Source organism: Macrobrachium nipponense, chromosome 9 (genome assembly GCF_015104395.2).
Source record: "Macrobrachium nipponense isolate FS-2020 chromosome 9, ASM1510439v2, whole genome shotgun sequence".
Taxonomy (NCBI): Eukaryota; Metazoa; Arthropoda; class Malacostraca; order Decapoda; family Palaemonidae; genus Macrobrachium; species Macrobrachium nipponense.
This window is the reverse complement of record NC_061110.1, coordinates 53562925-53589066: the sequence shown is the minus strand read 5'-3', so window position 1 is coordinate 53589066 and position 26142 is coordinate 53562925. Positions and strand designations below refer to the sequence as shown.

General features: G+C 48.5%; 1 protein-coding gene across 4 annotated transcripts in view; it reads right to left on the bottom strand.

Moving 5' to 3' along the window:
• LOC135217977 (signal-induced proliferation-associated 1-like protein 2) overlaps window positions 1-26142 on the bottom strand; it is a 273679-nt gene that overhangs the window by 184528 nt on the left and 63009 nt on the right. The window lies entirely within an intron of this gene.

The window sequence follows — 26142 nt, the reverse complement described above, 5'->3', positions numbered from 1 at the left end:
CCATTTTAAATTAGCCGTTACATGGAGTATTATATATGAAAATGTGAGCAATTTCATGTAGAATACAACAAAAAAACTCATGATTGTAGCTTTCATCAGTTTTGAAATATTTTCATATAAATAATGATAAATGCCAAAATTTCAACCTTCGGTCAACTTTGACTCTACCGAAATGGTAGAAAAACGCAATTGTAAGCTAAAACTCTTATATTCTAGTAATATTCAATCATTTACCTTCATTTTGCAACAAATTGGACGTCTCTAGCACAATATTTCGATTTATGGTGAATTTATGAAAAAAACTTTTTCATTAAGTCCGCGCGGTAACTCTCCCGAAAAAATCATACATGCGATTGTCGAAATGTTTGCACCATTTTAAATTTGCCATTACATAAGTTTTATATATGGAACTGTGCACAATTTCATGCACAATACAACTAAAAACAACCCATGGTTGTAGCTTTCATCAGTTTTGAAATATTTTCATATAAATAACGTGCCAAAATTTCAACCTTCGGTCAACTTTGACTCTACCAAAATGGTCGAAAAATGCAATTGTAAGCTAAAACTCTTATATTCTAGTAATATTCAATCATTTACCTTCATTTTGCAAAACATTGGAATTCTCTAGCACAATATTTTGATTTATGGTGAATTTATGAAAAAAAAGAAACCTTTTCCTTACGTCTGAGCGGTAACTCTTCCGAAAAAAATCAGAAATTTGTTCGTGTGATTGTCGTAATGTTTACAACATTTTAAATTAGCCGTTACATAAAGTTGTATATATGAAAATGTGCGCAATTTCATGTAGAATACAACAATAAATGATTGAAGGTTGTAGCTTTTCTCATTTTCAAAATATTTGCATATAAATCACAATAAATAGAAAAAAAACCACGTTCAGTCAACTTTGACTCTACCGAAATAAGTCGAAAAACGCAATTTTAAGCTAAAACTCTTACAGTCTAATAATATTCAGTCATTTATCTACATTTTGAAACAAATTCGAAGTCTCTAGCACATTATTTAGATTTAAGGTGAATTTTTAAAAAACTTTCCTTCCCTCCGCTCGCGAATTCTCTGCCACAAATCTCCGAAATGCGTAAGTCGCATTATCGTTATATTTGCTCCATTTCATATTAGGCATTTCATAGAGTTTTATATATGAAAATGACTGTTATTTCATGTAGAATACAACTAAAAATAATTGAAGGTTGTAGCTTTTCTCATTTTCGAAATATATTTGCATATAAAAAAATATATAAAAAAATTTGACATTCAGTCAACTTTAACTCATCCAAAATGGTCGAAAACTGAAATTGTAAGCTAAAAATCTTACAGAATAGTAATATTAAATCATTTATCTTCATTCTGAAACAAATTGGAAGTCTCATTAACAATATTTAGATTTATGGTGAATTTTTGATAAAAACATTTTTTTACGTCCGCGCGTTACGAATTCATGCATCATTTTGTGATAATATTTTCTCTGTGTTGCTTTGATAATTTTACAATGTGTTGTATACCAAAATGATTGCAATTTAGTGTACAATACAACGAAAAAAAAATTGCCTCGTTAGCTTTAACCGTTTTGCTCACAGCACGATTTGAATACAATTATATATGAAATTTGGTTTTCGCGCTATCATATATCGTATTATTTATATATGATAATGATTTTTTTTTCATTTCTGACGGTTGCATACTAAACTTCAGGCAATGACAAAAAAAGGAGCCAAAATGAACTCTTAATCTTAAAAACTAAGCGCGCTGTGATTTTTTGAAAAAAATATTTTTTCCGCTTCGGCGCTCACTCCGAGACCGCCTCGGCATACGGGAAACGGTTTTTATTTTACCGCTTCGGCGTAAGAGGGTTAATATACTACTAGAACAAAGTGCGTCCTCGACTTATGGCAACACAGACTTACGGCGATTTGATCTTATGGCACTTTCATGTTGCATCAAGGCGCTATTGATGACAAGTTAACGGTGCTTATGGTGCTGTCAACATCAAGTTACTGTGCCAAAACTTGAGTTAAGGCACCGTAAGCACTGTTAAAGGTGAAAAATCGACTTCAGCCAGAAATCAACTTCAGGCACAAAGTAAAGCGGATCCCCGCCATAAGCAGAAAATGCATCGTACTCACAACACACAGATAAATTTTCATGCTCCTGGTATATCTATATCTATAATTAGTGAAAACATAAAATAGTTTAAATTGAAGCAAAGCTTAAATTTGAGATTTGGGCTATTATTTATTTATTTATTTTTTACATTAGCTGCATGCCAGCACATAAGACAAAAAAAAGAGTAAGATGATGAGAATTCAGGATGAAGAAAATGAGAAGGAATACTATACTATGTGTACAAAATTATTCATAAATTTTTAACCTTTTTATAATAGTATTAACCAATACAGAACCATACTACCACTTATGAGCTGAGTTATCTTGAAAGCAAGATGTCAATATGAACAATATTAATTTCTTTATTATTTTGACGTTCCAAACTGATATTCTTTACTTTACCAGTTTTTACTTCCTTTCCTTTATGCACCTTACTTGACACCTTTTCAGTTCTCAATTGTTAAGGTTCTTTTTGAAGCTATTGGCTACTGGTTGATCCAAAAACCTCACTAACAATTTTGCATCATTATATTCAGTTGTGGTCCAATCAGACAAGAAAATATCACAAATTCTTAGTATTTTGTATTTTTCTTAGCTATACTTACCCAAAACTACTATCGTAGGAGAATCTTGGATGTTAATCCGGTACAGACCAGAAAAAAGTGGTTATTCCCTCCCGACCCCCAGCCAGGTGCGTGCCTCAGGGTTGAAGATCACAACCTATGACCCAACCTGCAGCCCCTTCCACACATCTAGAGCTCCTGCCCTCAGATACACAGGGAAGACAGGCTGGGAATAAAAAACTCTGTAGTTCAGGGTAAAGATGGCTAGGAAAAATACAATTTACTAAGAATTTGTGATTTGTTCTGACGCCGTATACTACCCCGAACTACTATCATAGGAGACTTAATCTTCAGGAGGCATGAGTATCTAGGGAAGGGTAGGTCATGTCTAAGGAAGAGGTCCTCCTTCAGGAAGGAAGGAAAAGGTCCTCCTTCAGGAAGGAAGGAGAAGGGGGGGGGACCCACCTTGCTAGATTAGGGCAAGGGGGGGGATGGCCCCCGTTGGATCGAACAGACCCAGACTAGAGGGGAGGAGAGCGAATAACTATCTATGCGTGTAATGCAATGGTTTGTAAGCATATACTATCCCTCACATAGACTCACCTGATAACCAAAGCATCTTGTCATGTACGTCGAAGGCCCAGTTAGGAATGAAGGGGTGGGGGATGGGGTAGGATACGGAGGATGAACACACCTTATACACACACACACACCCATTCATACGACGAACACCCCAGGCTGGACTAGACCCTCTGCTGGCCTGCCACCACCAGCCCAATCTCAAAGAAGTCAAGGGACCTCCTCATGCAATCCTTGAGGTAATGGGCCGTAAAGGTGGACTGCCTCTTCCACACCCCTGCCCGGAAGACCTTGCTGACGGCCAGGTTCCTGGCAAAGGACAGGGAGGTGCTTATACCTCTGATGTCATGGGCTTCGCGCCTTGGGGGGGGGGGGGGGGGGGGGGGGAGACCAGCTCCCTAGTAGGCCCTCCTCATGGTTTCCCTCAATCAGAAGGAGATGGTGTTTTTCGAGACCGTCTTCTTCTCATGCCCGGTAGAGATGAACAGGTTCTGAATACCGGGGCGGAGTCCCTCTGTCCTGCTGAGGTACTTCCTTACCACCCTGACCAGGCAAAGGAGCAGGTCCTTGGTATCCTATGACTTAGGCAGGGCTGGGATGGAGAACTCCACAAACCGCTCGTCCACTACCGATGGGTTCTGAGCCTTGGCCATGAAGGACGGCATGAACCTGAAAGTTAGGTCTTTCCATCCCCTTGAGTGGGACACCTCATAGGAGAGGCCGTGAAGCTCCCCACCCTCTTGGAGGATGCTAAGGCTAAGAGGAAAGCCGTCTTGAGCGTGAGCGCCCTGTCTGTAATATCTTTGAGGGGTTCGAAGAGGGGCTTTTGCAATGCATCCAGGACCCTGGCCATGTCCCAATGAGGCACTGCCAGGGACCTGGGGGGGGGGGGGGGGGGGGGGGGGGGGGGGGGGGGGGGGTGCCTGCTCGCAGTCCCTAATGAGCAAGATGGCCTTGGAATTACCCAGGTCTACACCTCTCTGATAAAAGACCTGGCTCAAAGCCGCCCTGTCCCCCTTGATGGCTGCGATGGAGAGGCCCCTTTTGTCCTCCCTCAGGTGGACTAGGAATTCCGCGACATGGGGAATCTCGCTATGTAAGGGATCAAAGTTCTGCCCTTTCCACCAAGCCCCGAATAGTTTCCACTTCGCCTGGTAAACTGCTGTGGTGGACTTCCTATGGCATCCCAACAGATGGGAGGCCACCTTGTATGAGAAGCCCCTCTTGCTTTAGAAGGTCTGGCCTTCGGGGGAGCTCCCAGGGATCCTGGATGGAATCTCCAAGAGGTCCAGGAACCAGTCCCTGTCCAGCCACCTGGGGGCTATGAGGGTCATGACAGTGCCTTTGGAGGTCCAGAGTCGATTGAGGACCTGACTGAGGACCCAGAAGAGGAGGAACACATAGAGGTCTAGTCCACCCAAGGGGTGCTGGAATGCGCCTTCCCTTGAGGAGGAAAGGAATAGCCAATCCTCCAGGTACCGCAAAAGGCGCATCCCCCTTATTGTGAGCCCAGGTGGACACAAGGGAGAACACCATCATGAAGACCTGCGCCGCCGTGGACAGTCCAAAACAGAGGGTCCTGAACTGGTACGTCGTTCCCTCCCACCTTATGCAGAGGCACTTCCTACTGGAGGAGTGGACTGGGATCTGGAAGTACGCGTCCTTGAGGTCCAGGGACAGCATGTAGTCCCTTTCCCTCAAGGCCACCAGCACAGAGTGAGGAGTCTCCATTTTGAACTCAGTCTTGAGGACGTATGTGTTTAAGATGGACAGGTCGATTTCTGGTCTCCACCCCCCCGAAGCCTTCACCACCAGAAACAGGTGAACCCCAGGGAGTGATCTACAACTCGCTGGAGGGCTCCCTTCTCCAACAGAGACAGGACCTCCAGTCGAAGTGCCTCACCATGACAGGGGATCTGAGGGTTGAACACCCCGCTGTCCGGTTACCTTGTCAGGTGAGGTTTCACACTAGGAAGGGGATTTGGTAGCCATCCCTAAGGACCTGGGCAGTCCAGGGATCGGCCCCCAAGATCCTCCCAGTCCCGCCAATGATTGGAGAGGCAACCCCCCACCCAAGGTGTCAAGTCGGGAAGGAGGCCTCGCCTCCTACTTCCTTCAAGGGAAGCGGCTGCCTTTACCTCTGCGAGAGGCTGCGGACCTGGCTCTAAAAGAGGAGGAGGGCTGCATTCTCTGAGGGGCCCAGCTTCCTGAAGACAGTTCTAACATACTCGAGGGGGTCTTTGCCCCCAGCCTGGGCCCTTGTTCGGCTTCTGAGTTTCTTGGCTACGCCGCGGAGCTGGTTGTCTGCATGACAAGGACGCTCTGCAGACAATGGAGTCCTGGCTCGCCTTCCTCCAGCTTTCTAGGGCTTCCTCTACCAGGCGATCAGGGAAAAGGGATTCCCCGACATCGGAGCATTCCTGAGGGCCTTCGCCTCTCTGTCCGGAAAGCCCCTAGGGAGGCGAGCAAGGACCGTGCCCCTCCTCCTTAAGACCCAGTTAGTCCATTGGGTCAGCAATTGGGTGGTCAGGAAGCCCAGCGACTTGCTCCCTGACAGAACCAACTCCTTGAAGGCGGCCAACTCGTTCTCATCCTGCAGGTCGTGCTCCGTAGCGAAACTGGCGAATGTGCCCGTCCAGTGATCCAGCTACGACGCGACATGGATGGAGGTCCACACCATGGATTCTATGGTCATGGCCTCCTGTTGAGAGAAGGAGACAGGGCCTGATAACAACTTCTCTCCTGAAAAACCCGGAAAGAGGGCCCTCTACCGATTTCGGAGCTTCAGAGAGCCCAGGGGTCAGGAAGTTCTTGAGCCCCGCCACTGCCTCCTCCACCTGCGCTGGCGCCTCAGCCGAGTACGGAGCCTAGGGAAGGGCAGGGAAGGCTTGGACTCTACCTGGCCCCCAAAGAGACGGTTTCCCGCCAAGACCCTCCTGGAGTCCGGGGGAGCGGGTGGCTCCGCCAATCCGTTCTTCACTCAGATCACCCCGAGCACCCTAAGGAACACAGAACCCTCGTCCATGGTGCCTTGGACCTCCAGGGGGTTCTGCAGACTAACTTGAGCAAAGGCGTCCTCTTCAAAATCTTCTCTCAACAAGGACGGCCCTGCCACCGGTTGCGGGGACGGTGGAGGGGAGGGCTGCCGGGTCGAACCGGAGCCATCTACTGCGAACTGCGATGCCCCACAGGGGGGAGGGCCCACTGGAGCTGTAGGGGCCATCATGGGCCACCATCCGGATGAGGGGGGAGTGGGAGCGTGAGGGGGGAGTGGGAGCGCTGAGGTGGAACACTACGCTCAGCTCCACCCATGTCGGGTGGGAGCGGAGGTCCTGAACAGGACTGAGCCCGGCTGACCGGAGCGGAGATCGCTGGGGCCACCAGTGCCACAGGGGGACAACCACAGGAGGTGGGACCTCGAGGGAGCGGTGCGCTCGGGAACTGACCTCAGAGATCGGGTGGCCTGCGAGCTGTGGTGTCTACGACGCGAGGCATCCTGATGACAGCCACTCCTGCTCCGACCCCTGCGGTCTCAGCTATGATAGGGAGATCTGGACCAACAATCTGGGGAGGAGTAAGAATGACCTCGACTCCTCCCGTAACGTCTCCTCTTGGAGCGATAGCGCCTCCTCCGGGAAGATCTGTAGACGATCTTCTCTTCTGATGAGATGCCTCTTCTCATCTTTTCTGTGGCGGCTCCTTTCCCGGGGTGAGCGGGAGGAGCAACCGGGGTGATCCGCACAGGAACAGACAGAGGGGGCCTGCCCCTGGAGCTTCCTCTACTAGCAAGAGCCTCCGTTCCGGTAGGGGGGAAGGCGGCCCCCCGGACCGTGAACACCTCCTCCCTCGGGATGGGGGGGGGGGAGGGGGGGGGAGGGGGAGGGGAGGGGAAAGGACCTGACCACATGGAGTGCCCGACCACGGGCTGGGGGGAACCCCCGACAACTCTGTCAGCTCCTGCCGGCTACCTGGAAGCTCCCCAACCTCTGGTGAGGTGGCTGGGATCACGGAGGAGGATGAGGAAAGTCCCACGGGGACCCTGGGGGGGCCAAGCAGCGCACTCCGCAGTTGGCAGCAAATTCTTGGCAGAGCACAGCGCAGCAACCAGCGGGTTCATAGACGGAGTGCCCTGCAGACCACCACGCATCCAGCACTCCTGCAAAAAGGCGGAATCATCCACCAGCACATTTGTCACATTGAGAGAATCAGACACCTTGGGCCCCACCATTGGCAGGGTCCCAGCAATGGACTCACCTAGGTCCCCTTGCTGGGAGGGGACAGGGAAACACTCCCGAAGCTCCTTCGGGGAATCCTGATGGAGAACAGGAGACGGAGAAGGTCCTCCAGGCCCACGGCTAGTACTCCTACTCTGTGGGAGCTCTGAAAGATTCTTCTTAGGAGGAGAACGAGGCTGCTTCTTCCGCTTGGTCGAAGCCAGATCCCACTGATGCTCGACCACGCGACGCACTCTCCACACGTGGCCTCACTCGAACAAGGGCGACCCCAACACTTGCTGCACAAAGTGTGGGGATCTATTTTGATAGGAGACAGAAAAGCCCCACAGGCCCTGGGCAATGCTGTTGAGATGAGGAATCCATCACACCAAAAAAAAAAAAAAAAAAAAAAAAAAAAAAAAAAAAAAACACAGACGGAGCAAACACACCACACACAGGGAAAGACAAAGGGAAACGGGCCGGTAACGGACGACAAGCTGAAGCGTGTGAATGCTACAGCGACCAGGAAAGGACTGAAGGTCAGGTCAAAGGTCATAATCTTCGACCCTGGGGCACGTACCTGGCTAGGGGTTGGATGGAATAACCAGTTTTTTCTGGTCGGTACCGGATTGACATCCAGGATTCTACTAAGATAGTAGTTTGGGGTAAGTATACAGCGTCGGAACAAATCACATTTCATCTCATGCATAATATCTCCAAGATTTTCTTCAAATATTTTTCATCATATTCTTGATGCATTTTTATTCCTTTTTATTTCATCCATCAATAACGTATGTTCTTACAGTGGACCACCCATATTCACGAGGGATGGGTACCACACCCACCCGGGAATAGCTAAAATATGTGAATACTCAAAATCCTTCTAAAATTGCTTAGAACTGCCTATTTTGATAGTTAAAACACACACACACAAATAGCAGGGGTCAACTGTAAAGGTGGTACAGTAAGTCCTCGGGTTACGCCGGTCTCGACTTACGATGTTTCGTGGTTACGAACGCGCCCCCATAAAAATATAAAAAATAATATTTTGCGTCGTTCCGTCTTACGCGGTTTAGCGTCGTAAGCAACGTAAACAAAGCCGCGAAACTAGGTTCCGGGCGCACGGCGGAAGAATACGCTTTGTGGGGGAGAGGACGGCGTCGCTTCGCTACGCTCATTCCTCGCCCATACGCCATTTTGGTTGTTTACACTGCCTCTCTCTCCCTCGTGTTGTATCGTTTTTGTAACTTTTTGCTCTTTGTTATGGCTCCCAAGCGCAAGGCGGACTCTTCTGATGGTAGTGCATCGAAGAAAAGAAAGGCCATCACCATGGAAATTAAAGTGGACATTATAAAGCGATCTGAGAAGGGAGAAACGCCAACAAACATTGGCCGCTCGCTTGGCCTTAGCCGTTCGACCGTTGCTAACCATTATCAAAGATAAAGAGCGCATCGTTGAACATGTAAAAGGATCTGCTCCTATGAAAGCGACAGTGATAACTAAGCAGCGTAGTGGTCTAATAATTGAAATGGAAAGGTTATTGGTGCTTTGGTTGGAAGACCAAAATCAACGGCGTATCCCAGTCAGCCTTATGGTGATTCAGGAGAAGGCGAAAAGATTGTTTGAAGCGTTGAAAAAAGGAAAAGGGGGAGGGAAGTGAAAGTGAAGAGTTTGTGGCTAGTAGGGGTTGGTTTATGCGATTTAAGGCTCGGGCCAATTACCATAACCTTAAATTGCAAGGTGAAGCTGCTAGTGGGGATGAGAAAGCAGCGAGTGAATTTCCTAAAGCGTTGTCTGAGATAATTAAGGAGGGGGGTTATTCTGCTCAGCAAGTGTTTAACGTAGACGAGACAGGTTTGTTTTGGAAACGTATGCCTAACCGCACTTACATCGCCAAGGAGGAGAAGTCAGCACCCGGTCATAAAGCCAGCAAGGAGAGGCTAACTTTACTTCTTGGGGTAATGCTGCTGGCGACTTCAAACTGAAGCCCTTGTTGGTGTATCAGGCTGAAAATCCAAGGGCACTCAAGGGCATTTGGAAGGGTCAACTACCAGTATTGGAAGTCCAACAAGAAGGCATGGGTGACACTTGCAGTGTTTGAGGACTGGTTCGTAAACCATTTTGTTCCAAGTGTGGAGCGGTATTGCGCCTCCAAGGGTATCCCCTTTAAGGTGTTGCTAGTGCTGGACAATGCCCCTGGACACCCTGCCCAGCTGGGAGACTTCAACCCTAATGTCAAGGTGGTTTACCTTCCACCTAATACCACGGCCCTTTTACAGCCTATGGACCAAGGAGTGATTGCTTCGTTCAAGGCCTACTACCTACGAAGGACAATTGCTATGGCTTTACAGGCAACTGAAACCAAGAAGGACTTGACTCTGAAGGACTTTTGGAAATCCTACAACATCCTTGATGCTGTAAAGAACATTGCTAATTCCTGGGAGGAGGTTAAGCAAACAAACATGAATGGTGTCTGGAAGAAAATTTGTCCTCAATTTGTGAATGATTTCCATGGGTTTGAGGACACAGTTCAGCTAGTTGTCAAGAACGTTGTTGCCCTGAGTAAGGAAATCAATTTGGAGATGGAGGTTGATGATGTTACAGAGCTGCTGGAGTCTCATGGCGAGGAGTTATCTGCTGAGGACCTGATACAACTGGAGAAGCAGATGATAGAGGAAGAAGAAGAAGCACCCACCCCAGAGCCTAAGGCTTCACAAGGCAGGACTTGATAAGAGGTTTTGCAGAGTTGCAGCAAGCGTTGTCAACTTTTGAGGCTCAGGATCCCAACTTGGACAGGTTCACTAGGGTTTCCAGAGGCGTCATGGATTTGATGCAAGTGTTGTACAAGGAAAATAATCTTGGATGAAAAGAGGTCGCTCTCTGTTCAGACTAACCTGGAGCAGTATTTTAAGAAGGTAGAGAGGCCTGCAGGAGATCCTGTACCCTCTACCTCAGCTGCCTCTGCTAATCCAGACTCGCCTGCCCCACAATCTCCAGCACCTTCTGAATGTTCTGCTAACCCAGACTCACCTGCCCCAGTATCTCCAGCACCTTCTGTAGGTTCTGCCTCACCTAAAGACTCACCTGCCCCAACATCTCCAGTAGTATGTTCTGCCTCACCTCAAGAATCACCTGCCTCAGCATCTCCAGTAGTATGTTCTGCCTCACCTCAAGAATCACCTGCCTCAGCATCTCCAGCAACTTCTGGAGGTTCTTTTTCTCTTCACTAACCTCCCCCAGTCTCTCCAGCACCGCAGCTTCCTCTCCAGTGTGCAAGCCAATCAAATTAATAAAGGTAAGGAATTGTTCTCTCGTTGTTATTGATAGGTATTTACATTAAATCATGTGGTATTTTTCAATGTTCCGACTTACGCTGAAAATCGTGTTACGACGCATCTTAAGAACGGATCAACGTCGTAACTCGAGGACCCCCTGTACAGTACTGTAGTATTATACAATCATATAACTGGAAGACTCAAATCTGCTGTGGAAATGGGGACTTTGGTTTATGGTGAGAAGTCAGTTGGGATAACAGACTGGTCATCTACATCTCTCCAATCAACAAGTTTTTTGCTACAGAATTGGTTCAAGGTAGAATAAAACTCATTACATGTTAGATTCCATGAGAAAGGATGACTGCATGTCCTTGGCAGATTTGAAAGATGTGTAGTTTCAGATGGTCATCCACCAGTTCTCCAGAACACCAATTTGGTTTCTTGTCTTGACCAGTCTATATGGCATCCTGCCTTAACCAGTCAAAACAGTGTCCTGCCTTATTTGTCAATATAGCTTCTTGCCATGACTAGTTACTATGGCTTCCTGACTTGACCAATTTCAATGGCACTTGGAAAATATAGAAATGGTTTGTGTTTAGCAAGAAGAAAACGGGTTCTCATTTCACAATTATTAATTTGTGAAGGACAGCATTGACACTGTTTAAACTGGAAAGGACTTTTGAAAAATCGAGAGCGAGAATGGTTTCGTGGACTGTATTCATTTTTTACTTGAATGTAACTATGCATAAAGGTATACATTTTAGCTAGACCCTTATTTCTGGCTATAATACCATTTTAATAAAATTAAATGTGATATTTTTATAAAATAAGATTCTATGTTTAATTACCATGTAGTTACATAGCTATAGTTTCTATCCGTCAGCAGCTGGAATTCTTGAAAATCGCTGTAGTAATTGCGGGGGATGGGGACCACAACTACCCGCATTATCACACCACTCATAAATGCCTAGGCTATACCCTAACTACCTACTGCAATAGTTAAAACACCGAAGATGTCCTACCTATAAAAATTCTTATAGGCTAACTGTCTATTTTAATACAGTTCAAATACCAAATAAACCTTAAACCATCATATGGGTACTCACTATTGATATATCCAGCCTAGCCTAAGTTGATGGTGATACACATGTACTTACTGCAACTTGAAACTATCACACACACATTGCCTGCTCCTATTAGTAGTAGTAGTAGAAGGAATCCTTGAAACGGCTTCCTTGCTCGTTTTATTTCGCCTTTGTTTGTATGTGTGTAAGTTTTGTCTCTATAATGCCATAAATCTTTTATACATTCTATCCTATTTTCAATTTCCCCTTCATCAGATCTACAAACAAAAGTATATTACCTAATAATTCCTCTTTATTTTCATGATATGGCTGTTACACAAAACTATATTTTGTGAATGAATACATTTATCAAAAAATTATTTACTGTAATGATTACAGAACCGTACTGTAATATTAATGTGTCAACAGCAAAATACAGTAATAAGAGTCTATTTTTGTCTTTTGTTTTCGTTGAAAATCAGCCAATGGACACTTATAACCATAAGAATTATTTAGGAAAACAATTTAGTTGCTAAAAGCAAATTTATTATTGGAGATAAAAGTTTATAATACAGTAGAATAACAACATTGTGTTGTTTACACATGAAATTCGTATTTTAAATATTTTTACAGTGATAAGAGATGAAACATCAATACTATTCTCATATTATTGTATCATGAGATACTACGGTAAATCTAAGCCAGTATTCCGCAGAGCAGCCAATGTTTTGGTTTGGAAATCAGCTGATGGCGAATACGATTTGTTTCGCCATATTAAACGCAATTTTGAGTGAATTTACTTGCTTTTAGTAAGCATAAACGAATATCTAGATACTTGACTTATATGAGACGAGGTTATTTTTCCTTAGGTGACGTGCTTTTAGGAGGAAATATTACTTGAATATGTCTCGTTGTGATTGTGTTTTTTTCCGTTAACAGATTACGTTGACGGCATTTTTATTGAGTAAAACAATACGTGATTCATTCGCAATTTTCCTTTATATCATTGTAATACGAACTTTACGTTTTCTATCTTTTATTGGCGTGCAACCAACAGTGGTGAAATGTGTTCTTTCAAGCACAGTAGTTTTGATTAAAATTATTTTATCTCAATTTTATCTACGGTTGTGTTTGATGGCATACGTTTACTGGAGTTTTATCCTTGTTGCCGATGCACGATAATGGTCATTAGCAGCTTGAACAGTTTTCTCAGCTTCAGCTATAGCTAGGTTTAAATTAAACATGATATTGTTATGATACAATAAAGTTTGTTCATACTTACCTGGCAGATATATATAGCTGTATTTTCTGAAGTCCGACAGAATTTTAAAAACTTCCGACACACGCAGTGGTCGGCCAGGTGGTTAGTACCCATTCCCGCCGCTGGGAGGCGGGTATCAGGAACCATTCCCATTTTCTATTCATAATTTTTATTTCCACTGTCCCCTGAGGGGAGGTGGGTGGGTACTTGATTATATATATCTGCCAGGTAAGTATGAACAAACTTTATTGTATCATAACAATATCATTTTGTTCATGAAACTTACCTGTCGATTATATATATAGCTGAATCCCACCTTTGGAGGTGGGAATGGGACAGAATAGAAGGATTTTGGGAAACAAATGCATGCAGATGATTTACATCTTGGTTCCACCTGTTAGCATAGCTGACTTCGTGATTACTGTCACCCAAGTCTGCTTCTGCTTTACTAGAGTTGCCAGCGAGGTAGAGACCTATAAAAGCTGGTGCACTCCAGATGATCTGTAAACGGGGGCGTGACCACAATGTGACTAGACCATATTGACCATACCATGAGGGCAAAGAAGTAAAATATATATATATATAAAATATATATATCACCACCTGACCAACCTAGCCAAAGTTAAGGTGTTTTAACTAAGGCTTAAGAGTTAAGAAGTCGCCGTTGTCGGCGACTCAACAACTAAATTAAGAGCTCTTCCTAACCATTTTCTACAGGATAGGATGAGTGGTACTTCTTGCCCCCAAGATTGTGTCTGCAGACACGTATGGCCCTAGCGAGCAGCAGATCTCATATGCCATCTTCACATCTCGCAGGGAGTGTGAAGTGAACACAGAGTTGCTTCACTAAAACATGGTACTCAGGATGTTGCTGAGTGCCATGCTCTGTTTTGAATGCTTCCGAGGCCGCGCCCTAACCCTCGTGAGCATTCAGATAAAAAAGATTTTCAAATCTTTGTGCAAACACAATGAAGGAGCATTTTTTGAAAGACTCCTTAACACTAAAGCCAGGGTGTTCTTCGATATGGGCAGTCTGGTCTTTTTCGGAACACTGCAGATTGCCCGAATGACTTCGACTTTCTTGAGTTTTATGTAGATAAAACTTGAGAGACCCGACAGGGCACAGGACTCTCTCTGGCTCCTGCCCACTAACTTGTGCCATCCTTGCTTCCAAGCTCCTGGCCCAAGGACAAAACGGGTTTCCATTCTTAGGCCACAACGTAAGGCTTAGAGAGCACACTGCCTTGTGTTCTCTAAAGCCAAAACTTCTTAAAATCTCACTAACCCTCTTTGTCGTATCTAGGGTGGTTAGAAGAAGGCCTTCCTGATCACATGCAAGAAGTTAACAGGTAGGAGAGGTTCGAATGCTTTGACATCAAGAACTTCAGACTACGTCCAAGTTCCATATTGAAAGCTTCGATCTGGACATGCACAGTCAGTCCGTCTGTACTAAAGTCAGGTGACCGACCAGTTGACCAGTCAGACGAATCAAGGACAGCAAGGCTGTACCCTGAAGACCATAAGGCACTATTCTTTGCTGAAGGATGAGTGTCTGGACTGCCTGGGCAATTCAATCTAAGCAAACCTTGGGGGTGTATCAACGCAACCCAACGTCGTCAGCGAATCAACTCCTGACTCGAGCTTCTGGTGCCAGGAGAAAGGAGAGAGGAGCAAAAAGGCGATTCAGTCCCGAAGGAAGAATGCCTGACAGTCCAACCTGGTCTCATGTTACACAATCATCGGGGGTGTATAAACGCAACCGACTTCGTCAACAAGAAACTCAGGGCTACTATATGTCGCCTGATCTCGCACGAGTGCTGACTCCGAGAAAACAGGTGAGACAAAAAGTAGATGGTGAGCGAGTTTCGAGATTCCACAGAACTCAAAGATTGTGAAGGGCTTGTTGTTTGACAGACGCAAAATCTCTGAGCCCAAAGGCCGTCAACCAACATATTTGCCTGTATTTCTTTAATAGTTGTGACTGCCAGCTTATCCCATTCTTCAGACGGAAATGGAAGACGGTAATCTTATTCCTGTCAACATCTCGATAGTCTGAACGTAGTCAGACTCAGAGCGGAGAGGTTATAGGTACCTTTCGAGTTAAGAGTAGACCGACTCTCTCGGAAAAGGTCCTTGGAAAGTGAACTAGGAAGTATGTGACCTCTGTGAATCCAGGATCCTGAAGGCCAACATGGGGCGATCAGCGTCATTGTCGCTCCCTGTGACGTCATAAATCCTCTTATTACATTTTTTCCTAAGCGAATGAAAAAAGGGGAAAAGACTAAAACATCCATCCCCGTCAATATCATAGGATGGCGTTTAATGGTACCGATCCCGGATCGAGAATAAGGGAGCAGAGAAGAAGCCTCTTCATCCTCAACATATCAAAGAGAAGAATGAAAGGGCGTCCCTAAAGTCTCCACAACTCTCAACTTACTTCTAAAGAAATATTCCACTCAGAAGTCAATAGTTGCTGCCGTCGATCGAGACGATTCGTACGGACTTTTGCAATCCTGTAACGAACCTCTAGAGGATCGTTACATTCTACGCCAGTTGTTATAATAGGCTCTTTCTCGTAAACTCGAACAGGGATCGAGAGAGATACTTCTTAAGATATGAGAGAGCTGTGGAATATCAGAGTTGATCTGGACACTGGTTCCCAAAAACTCGCTCGGCGTCCACTGGCGAGCAGCGAGCACGCTCGGCGTCCACTGCGCGCTCGGTATCCACTGGCGTGTGCTCGGCGTCCACTGGTGCGCGCTTGGCGTGCACCCGCGCGCGCCTGGCGTCCATCCGAACGTCCCGTCCAAGCCGAGCGTCAAAGAAGCGTGCAGAAAAGCGTCACGCTCCTGACAGGCGTCAAAACAAGCGAGAGAAATGACAATTTGTCGAAAATTGCATTTTTCCTAACTATACAAACCTGAGGTCCTTTAATCAATAGGAAGTAGCTAGCGGCAGCTGGAACGGTCGTAAGCTTCGAACAAGGGAGAACGGTAGTTAACTGCTTGTCCGATCGTCGCGCGCCGCGCGACTGGGAGGTAAACAAATCACTTTTGCTTTTGGCCCATGCAAAATACGCAGAGTGAGGGGTGGCATGAGGAGGGACTATATGTTAAAGAAGGGACCTCAGGTTTGTATAGTTAGGAAAAATGCAATTTTCGACAAATTTGTCATTTGTTCCGATACGTAATACAAACCCTCGTCCTTTAACAATAGGAAGACTCACTTCTTGGTGGGAGGAATCTGAGTCTTTTTGATGAACAGACTGGTGTTCGTCCATCCCTGGAATGCCTCCCTGGTCGTAAGAGCGAGGGAGGAATCCAAGCCTCTGTCCGATTGATCGGGGTGTGCACCGCAGGACAATGGTCAGACCTCTGGGCCGAGTACTAAGAGAGAGGCAAGCGTATCTCTTTGTACCAGCATTGTAAGAACTTTTTCCTTTACATGAGCAAATGTAAAGTAATGGGTTTGTCTCATGTCGGCATCCACTTTCTCCCCCGTTGTTGGAGAAAGTGGTGGATATTTACTCCTATCTCTAGTTAAAGAGGTAGGATGGAGCTCTGTTGAATAGCTTACCTGCATCTGACTCCCTTCCAGCAAGGTAACGACCGTATCCCTCTGCCCACAGGTAGAGGTAGAAAAAGATGGTGAAGAGAGCCAGTCACTCTCTCATTCACGCATTCATTCTCCCAGTCATACCAGGAATCGATGCTGTTCTGCCTGCTCGGGTGCTGGGTAAGCTTACACAACGTGTTGAGCAGCCACCACAGGTCCCAAGTTTTTTTCAAAAAGTATCCAAGGACTTGTGGGCAATATCCCGAAGGTAGAAGGACGTGAAGGTGGTCTGGTTGGCCCAGACACCTGCCTTCAGGACCTGCGCCACAGAGAAGTTCTTACGGAACGCTAAGGAGGGTCCGATACCTCTGACTTCGTGGGCTCTCGGACGGAGCGTACGGATGTCGTCGCTACCATCAGCTTCGTACGTCTCCTGATCACCTCACGCAGCCAGAAAGAAAGCGTGTTCTTGGAGACTTCTTTCTTGGTAACCCCAGTGCTAACGAAGAGGCGTCGACACTCAGGCCTGAGATGTCGAGTTCTCTTCAGATAGCGCCGTAGCGCCCTCACAGGACAAAGCAGCATCTCATCCGCATCATTATCGGTGAAGTCCAGGAGGGAGGGGATCGTTAAAGACTCGAACCTGTCGTCAGGGATCGACGGATTCTGAGTCTTAGCTACGAAGTTCGGGACGAAATCGAGCGTCACAGATCCCAGCCTCTGGTATGTTTAACATCATAAGAAAGGCCATGTAGTTCCCCTACTCTCTTCGCCGATGCCAGGGCCAGCAAGAAGAGGGTCTTGAGGGTCAGATCCCTGTCTGACGACTCTCGGAGTGGCTCGAAGGGTCTTCGAGTCAAAAACTCCTAAGTACGAGAGTTCACATCCCACGCAGGGGGGCCTGAGTTCCCTGGGTGGGCAATACCTTTTCGAAGGCTCCTCCCCATTAGCAAGGATATCTCGAACGAATTCGAGATGTCCACAGTCCCCTCAGTTTTAGGACGAGAGCCAGGGCGGCTCTATATCCCTTAACTGTGGGTACTGAGAGGAGCTTCTCTCGGCGAAGAAACACGAGGAAATCCGCTACCTGCTGAAGAGTGGCTCGAGAGGAGACAGACCCTGTCTACGACACCAACCACAGAAGACGGCCCACTTCCCCTGGTACACAGCTGCAGAGGACTGTCGGACGTGTCCGCCATCTCTGTTGCTGCGCTACGAGAAAAGCCTCTCGTTCGCAAGAGATGGTGGATAACAGCCAGCCGTGAAGTTTGAAGGGACTGGACTGCCTGGTGGTTACCGTTCTACGTGTGGCTGGGCTAGAAGGTTGTGCCAAGTGGGTAGCTCTCTCGGTGCGTCCGCAAGAAGAGCCAGCAGGTCCGGATACCAAACGGCTTGTGGTCGTTTTGGGAGCCACCAGGACATTCTGAGATTGGGAGTGACCAGCGCTCGACTGATCACTTTCCGAATCAGACAGAAGGGAGGAAAGGCGTAAGCGAAGAGGTTGTCCCAGGGGTGTTGGAGAGCGTCCTCTGCAGCTGCCCATGGTCCGGCACAGCTGAAAAGAAAACCTGAAGTTTTCTGTTGTGCCGGGTGGCGAACAGGTCTACGACCGGTCGCCCCCACAGGTTGAAGAGCCTTTCCGCCACGTCTTGGTGTAGAGACCATTCCGTCCCTATCACCTGATCCCGACGGCTGAGCTTGTCTGCTACTACATTCCTCTTGCCTGGAATGTAGCGTGCTGACAGCTCTATCGAGTGAGCCGTGGCCCACTCGTGCACCTGCACCGTCAACTGATGGAGCGGAAGAGACACTAGCCCCCCCTGCTTGTTGACATATGCCACTACTGTGGTGTTGTCGCACATCAACACCACTGAGTGTCCCACCACCAAGCGGTCCTGAAACTCTTGGAGAGCGTTGAACGCCGCCTTGAGTTCCAGGACATTGATGTGAAGGTGCTTCTCGTGATGGTCCCACACACTGCAGTCAGCAACTCCTCAGGTGTGCGCCCCATCCTCGGTCGATGCGTCTGAGAACAGAAGCATCTCCGGGGGGGGAGTGCGTATGGGCACTCCTCTTAAGAGGTTCTTGTCGTCGAGCCACCAGGCTAGGTCCTGCCTCACCTTGTCCGTGATAGCCACGGGAAAGTAGGAGGATCCTTGGCCTGAGACCAACTCTCCCTTAGTCTCCACTGGAGAGACCGCAGGTGAAGACGCCCGTGAGGGACTAACTTCTCGAGTGACGACAGATGGCCGATCACGACTTGCCATTGCTGTGCTGCCTGTTCCTGCCGAGACAGGAACCGGCCGGCTGCCTCCCTGAATTTGCTGATACGCAAGTCTGCGGGAAAGACTTGCCCTGCTACCGTATCTATCAGCATACCCAGGTACTTCATCTTCTTTGCTTGGGTTCGAGGTCGGACTTCTCGTAGTTTATCACGATCCCCAGATCGGCGACAAAACTTGAGGAGTCGATCTCTGTCCTGTAGCAACTGCGAGCGGGAGCTCGCCAGGACTAGCCAATCGTCGAGATACCTCAGAAGACGTATCCCGTTTCGAATGGGCCAAGCCGACACCAGAGTGAACACTCGCGTGAACACCTGTGGGGCGGTTGAGAGACCGAAACAAAGTGCCCTGAATTGGTACACCGTCCCGTCGAAGATGAAGCGGAGGTACTTTCTGGAGGACTGATGGATGGGTATTTGAAAATACGCGTCCTTCAGTCCACTGAAAGCATGAAATCGTTCCCCCTGATCGAGTCGAGCACTGAGCGTGCCGACTCCCATCGTGAACCGCGTCGTGCGAACGAAGCGGTTCAGGGGAGAGAGGTCTATCACCGGACGCCAGCCCCCGATGCCTTCTCCACTAGGAAGAGGCGGCTGTAAAAGCCCGGTGACTGGTCCTCCACGATTTCTACAGCTCGTTTCGCCAGCATGGTCTTGATCTCCTGTTCGAAGAGCGTTGTCCTTTGCTGATCCCCGGACATAGGTCTGTAGATGGACCGGTTTGGAGATGAGGGGGGGGGGGCCGAGACTCGAAGGGTAGTAGATATCCCTCCCGAAGGACGTCTACTATCCAGTTCTCCGGCGCCGTAGCGCTGCCAAGTCGCCAATGGCTCGCTAGGCACCCCCCACTTCCGGCAGCAGGTGAGGGGGAACGCCGTCCCTAGCGTTTCCCTCCTCGTTTCGACTTCTTTCCAGCACCTCCTCGGGGAAAGGAGGGCTGGGAGGAGGGCTGGTTGCGGCCTCCTCTAGCAGAAGTTGAAACAGCTGGAGTCTTCACACGGGGTTTGGACGGTGCAACCGTCTTCGCCGCCGTGGAAGCGCTAGCCAAGCTCTTTGGTTTGGCCGCAGTTACTCGAGATTGCCTCAGAAACCTTCGAGACTGCCTGGTGGACTAAGCGGTCACTCTCGTCAGTGCGCCGCCGTTCCACCGCAGCGTCCACCATCTCTCCAGGAAAGAGAGCTGGGGAACTCCTAAGAGGTCCATTTCGTAGCCCGAGTGCCGCCTCACGCCCGGCCCCCTTGGTCACTCGGGTAAGGACTGCGTCCCTACGTTCGAAGAACCAAGTTGGCCCACAGGTTAGGCAGTCTGATGGGCGAGGTAAGAGATTGCTCTTCCTCCAGACTGGCACAGTCTCCTGAAAGAAGCGTCGTCTTCGAGAGCAGAACTCCCAGAGTCGGCCGCTACTTTGGATATTGTGAGGGACCACAAATCCAACCAGGAAAACTGCCTGGAATGCTGCCATAGCGGTAGATTCCAGGGCAAGTGCCTCCTGCTGCGAGAACCATAGGTTCTCCGACAGGAGCTGCTGCAGGGACACACCTGGAGTCAGCCTCGCTAACTCCGGGTTAACCTGTTTCGGCAGTATCGGGTCTTCCGAAGGCACGTAAAATCGCCTCTGTCGCTGTAGAGGAGGAGGAAGCAGCTTAGAGGGACTGTCCGGATTTTAGCGAGTCCTCCCGTCCTGAGACGAGATTCTCCACCTGATCCAGGACCGAGTCCGCAAGCTCTGATCGTGGCAACCCCACCATCATTTTGGGCTCCCTCTTGGGACCCCAAAATGATTCGAGCCGGGACGTGGGCTCTGCTGGTGGTAGCGACGATCCTTCCGCAAGGCCATTATGCAGACGCATCAGCTTAATGACCTCTGCGAAGTTCCTCTGTATCTCAGGCGTTACAGCGTCTTGTGGAGTAGGACCGTCCAGTCCCCTCCAGCAAGAGCATATCCTCGATACTCCTCCTTCAGAAGGAGGAACAGCGACAGACCCCTGACGGTCGCCTCCAACTACTTGCGCGTACGTTCTGGTCGGTCCTAAGACCGTGCCTGAGCCGTACGGCGTCATAGCTGGGTCACGAGCGGCGCACCTCTCGTGATCGCTCCTCGGTACCTCGCTCCTCCCGGTATAGCCCGAGGAGGTTGAAGGTACGGGAGAGGCAGACCTGACGCTCCCCCCTCGCTCGCTGGCAGGACCAGCGTGCGTGGAGGGCTGCTGCTGATCGTCAACCCGCGGTGACGGTCGAGCAGCAGGCCTAGCCTTGCCGCTCGCCTGGGGCGATTGGCTCGGCTGAGAACGTCGAGACCGATCTCTAGCGTCAGGCGAGCTGCCGCTGGTCACCGTCTCCACCCGGTCCCATCGGGAGCGGCGGACGGGTGACCTGCTAGGCTCTCTGTCGCGTCGAGACCGGCCAGCGTCCCTCTCGGCGCGTCAAACGCCTGGTACCAGCCGTGGCTGGTACCGGCGGCCGTGGGGACTCCTTCCTCGCCTCAACCCGTGGGCCGGTCAGCGACCGTCACGTCAGCCCGAGCAGCCAGTTGATCGCTGCGAGAGCGTCCACTGGCCTGGCGAGAGTCGTGTGCACGACTCTCGCCAGTCTTCTGCTCCGCGCCCACTGTTTTGACGGCGAGCGAGCTCGGGCGTCAAAACTTTGGCTGGACGGTCCTCTTGGAAGAGCGTCCACTCGGTGCTCGCGAACGAGAAGCGGCCGAGACGGAACCTGGTTTAGCGGCAGAACCGCTAGCACCAGGTGAGGACGCACCAGCCGAGGCTGGTGCACCTCTGGTCCCCGTCGACTTCTTCTTTGCAGAAGAAGCGACGGGCCCCGTTCCCGAAGGAACAGGAGGACCAGCAGAAGAGCTCCCCAGCTCGCCTGTGCGAGCCGGGCCCTTAGAAGATCCCGAAGGAGTCTTCTTAGGGGGGGAGGAGGCACCCTTCTTCTTCTTCGGCTGTTTTAGCCATTAGAAGTCGAAGGGGAAGGAGAGGCAGCAGACGACGAAGAAGACGATGAAGACGACGACGACACCTTCTCCCTTCCTCTTCTTCTTCGCCAGGCTCCGCAGAACAGAAGTCAGGTCTTCCATCCAGGAGGGAGCCGGGGCAGTTGCCGAAGCAACAGGGCCCGACTGCACCTGTCCGGAAAGACCTGAGACTGTGACAGCACCACCAGCAGCAGGAACAACAGGAACAGGTCCGGGAACAGCAGGAACGGCAGGAAACATCTGAAAGAGAATGTGTCAGGCCGATCTGAAAGGGAAAAAGTAGCTGGAACGGCAACAGGTACGGCAGGCACGGCAGGTACCACGGGAGAGCCAGGCGTCCTGTCGGCAGTCACCATCATCCGTGGCACTGGCGGCAGGGTCCAGGGGGGTACTCTTTGGGCAGCGGAAGTCCGGGGTCGGCAAAGGAAAAAATCCAGGTGGTGGTGGCACGTTCCTCTTTGGCACGGCAAGCAATGGGTTTTTTGTATAAAGCCACCGTGGGGGGGGTGTCACGACATTATATGGGGCGTATATACCAGATGCGGTGGCATCTCATATGCTGGTGTCGTTACTGTGGTAGTTGTAGTGGTCACCGCACCATGAGTGGACCACTGCCGACCCCGCCAACCGCTGAAGCAACCCCTGGATGCTGGGCACTCCTGCAGTCCCAGCGACTCCCACACCTGTCCCAAGTCGTCCTTCGCTGATGGCACACCTGCGGAAGCAACAGTCGGGTTAGTGGAGGCTTCCTCGCGCCTGGGGGAAGAAACACCCCCCCCACCCCCAGAGCGGACGGAAGACCCCGAGTACAGCTGTACGTCCGGTAGCGGGCGCCCTCATCCACACTCGACGGATCGAGAGAGGAAAAGGACTCCGCTACCCCCCCCGCAGGGAAGGCGCTAAACGTGGGGGCTGGCCGGGGGGCAGGAAAGAGGACGAAGTGTCCGTTACCAAAGGAGTCACTGGACTTTCCGATGACTTCTTGGGCGGCCTAAGTCTCTTCCTGCCCTCGTACAGCACCCACTGGCGGCCTCGGACCAATTCATACATGTGACAACAAGGTTCGTTACGGGAGCACTCTCGCCCCACGACAACGAGTACAAACCTCGTGGGGGTCCCCCCCCCAACCCGTTTTTTCCCAACCCCAAAAATGACCTGACCTGTCCCCAAACCACCCCCCCCCCCCCACCCTCCAGAAACCCCCCCCCCACCCCCCCCCCACACCCCCCCCCACATCTACGCCCCTCCAGCCCGGGACACACTCTACGGGCGACTGGAGGGCTCGCGGTGATATCTCCATTTCTTCCAATTCACTCATTGCAAGATCAATAAGAATTGTAAAAGTACTTACAGTCACTCCTGATTTATACAGAAAGAGAGGCAAATACTCAAACTCAAAGCAAACGACAAAGCGGGCAGAGCGATGGCGAACACGTCCTTCCCACACACGGCCGAAAGCAAAAGTGATTTGTTTACCTCCCAGTCGCGCGGCGCGCGACGATCGGACAAGCAGTTAACTACCGTTCTCCCCTTGTTCGAAGCTTACGACCGTTCCAGCTGCCGCTAGCTACTTCCTATGTTAAAGGACCGAGGGTTTGTATTACGTTATCGGAACAAACTGCCTTCAGGGAAAAGCGAGATACATCTCGGAGAGAAATCCGACTGCACGAAACAGTCTCAGGAAAAGAAGGGTTGATCGTGTGAGAATACGAGGGGCGAGGGAACGCCTTCTTTTATTCTCACAGTAACAAAGCCCTCGGACGTCCGCTCTCAAAAGCGTCCTGGCTACTAAGACTTCTTTTTCATATTTCTCGGTGGAAAGACGTACACGTGATCAGGCGACGTTCGCCTTCTTACTTCTCACTGGAATGTATAACGAGAGAGAGGACGTGAAGCGTCCTCTTCTATAAAGCTTCTATTTAGAGGGCGCGAGTCCTTCCGAAAGCTCCAAACCCCTGCGCGGGGAGGACGCTTCAGAGGACGAGAAGCAATCCTTCAGGATTCGTGCACGTGCACGCACTTAGGCAGTCTGGGAATTTTCATCAGAAACTGCCGAAGGCACGCCAGATCGGTGGGGGTTTCTCGTAACCCTCATTCGGCTTTCGACATGCTCTCTCCCCGGGTCCTGGGAGTCAAGCAGAGGTCCCGGCCTAGAGGCGAAATAGGCCGATCTGACGCACCCTCCACTACACAAGGGGCACTGTCACTGCACTTAGCCACTTCACTATTGCTCTCTAAAGCAAGCACTTTCGATTCTAAGATACGAATCGAAAGAGTATTAGAGAAAGGGCAATAACCTCTACAGACACTGTTTAGGCCCGAAGGCAACATTACAGGGTTATGAGAAACAATAACAGAAGTAGCACTCTTCACAACAATGAAGGAGAGCGATCACCTGTCGCAGACATATTCATAACCCGTAGGCCATACTACAGGGTTAGGCAAAAAAAAGTCTACAGGAAGGTTAGCAGGTTCACTACCCTGACTTTTGTTTACTGATTAATTGCGTAATATCGAATCATACGTTTTCCTTACGGAATTAGACATGTTTACTGATTAATTGCGTACATACGAATCATACGTCTTCCTTACGGAATTAGACAAAGTCTACACACTCCTTACATGACAAATCTCACAAAGAAGCAAGACTCATACCCTCGTGCATACCAAGTGCGGATCTACCGAAGCTTTCGGTAGCCAACACCCTATCTTTGCAGACAACACCCTCTGAAACTAGCCTAACTAGATTCAGATATCTTATGCAAAAATGAATCAAATTCAAATCAATTTAAGATAGCGTATGCCTAGCCACAAATCCAAGTAAATAAATTAAAAGACAATTAGGATACTTAGCGGCAATGAAGTTTCCAAAATCTAAGACGGAGAGTACTGGAAAAAAACAGGTGTTTCCAGCACCGGCGACAGAAAAATTATGAATAGAAAATGGGAATGGTTCCTAATACCCGCCTCCCAGCGGCGGGAATGGGTACTAACCACCTGGCCGAACCACTGCGTGTGTCGGAAGTTTTTAAAATTCTGTCGGACTTCAGAAAATACAGCTATATATATCTGACAGGTAAGTTTCATGAACAAAAGTATATTTCCTTATTGATCTTTGATCTATAGATATTTTTATCTATAGCGAATAAAGTTATACATTAAGAATATCTCAGTTCTATTCCCACTTAACGTCATTTATAACAACTACTGGTAATAGTGTACTATAATACGATGATTGAAATGTACAAGCCAAACATCTGTTGTTATCCAATTTGGTTGTACAGTGGACCCCCCCGTATTCGCGTTTCTCCAGATTCGCGGATTTCTCTCGGGAACGTTTCCCTGCATTATTCGTGGAAAATTCGTGCATTCGCGGTATTTTTCTATGGTAAATATCCGCAAATTCCTGGTTTTTTTGATGAATTTCATCATAAAATGCACTTTGTGATAAAACTATTACAAAAAAACCATGTATGAAAATTTTTAGTGGGTTTTTCTGAGTTTTAACTAACAAAATAGGCTGTTTTTAGCATTTTTATAAGGGTTCCAACATTCGCGGGTTCTAACAACTATTCATGGGGGGTCTGGTACGCATCCCCCGCAAATACGGGGGGACCACTGTACTTAGAACAAAAAAAAAGTTGTTTCTCGTTCGTTTGTATAGCGTTAAAACCATACTTTCATCATTCTCTTTTGCTGTTTTTGAACTTATGTAACTAGAAGATGAAATAAAGTTAGGATATTGTAATTTGGTCTCTCATAAAATCGGATTATCGTAACTTGAACACTACAGCTACCTGTACACTGTATAAACCTTATTATATCTACATACTCTAGACATCCAAAAGATTAAAGATAGGCTTTTTTCAATTAACGTATTTATAATAACTATAATGTACTGTACAGTACTACTCTAAAGTAAATTCTATAGTACTATACTGCATACATATACGTATTACTTATTACGCCATTGCGGATTACAGTGCCATTTGACTGGTCTAGGGCGCTGTTAAATGGTCTAGTATTCTGAAAGGTGTGCGGCAGCCGTAGACTTTAAAATCGCTTAGCGTCAGCGATCAAGAACGGAACCCCTGCCACTAACCAAGGGCGCCGCCTGTATACCAACACGGACAAATCAGTGACACTGCAATACATACCCGCGATATAGATGAGAAGCAATCCAAGGAAAAACCCTGTGGCTAACTGACCTCACGACTGCTGATCTGTTGACTTAGGGATGACCCACTG